Here is a 2,019-nt window from a genome sequence, read left to right on the forward strand (position 1 = left end):
CATGTTATGAATAAATTAGAACTTGGTAATATGAAAAAATGTCTTGGGCAGAGGATGGGGAGACAAAGAGCAGAAATAGGGACTCTGAGTAAGTGACATGTGAGCTAGGGCAAGAAGACAATCGTGTGAAATTCTGGAAATAGCATATTCTAGGTAGATGGAACGATAAGAACAAAGGCTCGGATGTCTGAAGTCAGACCATGCTTGGCATGTTCTCAAAACCAAGAAAGCCAGAGAGTTGGAGCAGGAGTGAGAGTTTAGGTCTGAGAAACACACGGGGGCAGGTCAAGTCATGCAGAGGATCATGGACCAGGGTAAGAGTGTAGATTTCATAATAAGTATTATAGGAAGTCATTGATGGGTTTAAAGTTAGAAGAGGCATGGCCTAGTCTCTCTCTGTGTGTGTGTGTGTGTGTGTGTGTATGCTTGCACGCTTAGTCATGTTGTACTCTGTGCGAACTCCTGGACTGCAGCCCACCAGGCTCCTCTGTCCATGGGATTTCCCTGGCAAGAGTACTGGAGTGGGCCTTGTGAGAGGGAAGATGGCAGTGTCCAGGTGGCGGTCTCGAGATCAGATCTGCAAGGCGTTGGTGTGGAGGTCCACAAAGGTTTGCCCCAGGTAGCTAGGCTTCTGTGCTGCTGGGCCCCGAGATGCAGGGCATACAAGTGGGGCATGTGATCCATGCAGAAGCCAGAGCCTCCTGCCCGAGACAGGGTATACAAGATTCCTGGACTAGAGTCCTTCACCATCACAGGAAAGATGCACTCTATGCCCAGGCTGGCATGGCCAGTCTTCCCATCCTGGGACCCTGACCGATGCAGCTCTTAGCCCTGCTGCATGAGCACCTGCTGTACAAGGACCAGGTCTGCTACATCTTCCACCAATGTTGCCACCTCCTCGAGGGTGTGAAGCAGGCTCTCTGGCTTAACAAAACCAAGTTAATAGAAGGCCTTCCTGAGAAGTACCTAACCTTACTGGCACTCCAAGAAACCACACCGAAGATCAAGATGAACCTGTCCTGAATGCAATCTCTCATGCTCACCTCTGTCATTCTACTGAAGACATCCCCAAGAGAGAGACAAATTGCCCAATCATTGTGGACAGCCCGATGCAGCTGTGTAGATCCCAGATTCTCAAGCACCCTTCTCTGACCAGGCAAATCTATGCCCAAAACAACATGTGATCCACCACCTGGAAATAAGAGTCCACCCTGATTCAGGTCCGTAGTTCCGGTAGAGCCCAAGTGAATGCCAAGGATCCTCTACCTCCCATTGCCCTCAGAGAGAAGGCGGAAGCTACTGAGAATCATGTTCTTGAGACCTTCTATCCCATATCTCCCACCATCATTCGTTAGGAATGCAATGTTTATGATGTGAACGAAGACACAGGATTTCTGGAGGATTATCTTTACCCCTGTCCTCACACCCAGTAATTGCTGGAGGCGGCCAACTTAGAACCACACCACTTTCAGCCAGATTAGTTGTGGGCTGAGATGATCCTGTCTGCCTTTGGCAATGTGCTGGCTTAGACTCGGTTCCCATATGGGAATAACCCTAAGGTTTTGGAGCAGCCAGTAGTCATGCAGAGCGTGTCTTCCTGGTGCTACAGCTGAACACCACAGATCTGGCCTCCAAGGAGGACCTCAAGAATCTAGCCTGGGTGGACTCCAATCAACTCCTGAATTGGCACTTTTGTTGTGTTCCAGTGATCAAAAAGAAGGTGGTTGTGGACCCTGTTGGACCAAGAGACATTCAGGAAGTTTTTAGCTCTGTATTTTCATGGTGTTGTGTGACCCAAGGACTGTGCTGAGGCCTGGAGCCCCCAGACCCCTTTCTTTCTGAAGATCCTGGGGTCTGGGCAATGCCTGGGGCTTGTCCTTTGGATGGGGGTCTCACCCACAATAAAGAGCCCTTCGGGTGCACTGGAGCCTGTGTTTGTTGTGAGGGTGCTGTCAGGTGTGATACCCACAGTTGCACACAAGCCCCTGCCCTGAGCCTGCCTCTGTGCAAGGGCCAGCC

At 50.4% G+C, this 2,019-nt stretch overlaps 1 pseudogene; it reads left to right on the plus strand.

Annotated features, from left to right (window-relative positions):
• The first annotated feature begins 304 nt into the window (after positions 1–304).
• On the plus strand, positions 305–1,793 carry LOC129558948 (large ribosomal subunit protein mL37 pseudogene; annotated as a pseudogene).
• Positions 1,794–2,019: the final 226 nt, after the last annotated feature.

The sequence above is a fragment of the Moschus berezovskii genome, chromosome 8 (assembly GCF_049115385.1).
Source record: "Moschus berezovskii isolate FMDL1 chromosome 8, NW_MosBer_1.0, whole genome shotgun sequence".
Classification (NCBI taxonomy): domain Eukaryota; kingdom Metazoa; phylum Chordata; class Mammalia; order Artiodactyla; family Moschidae; genus Moschus; species Moschus berezovskii.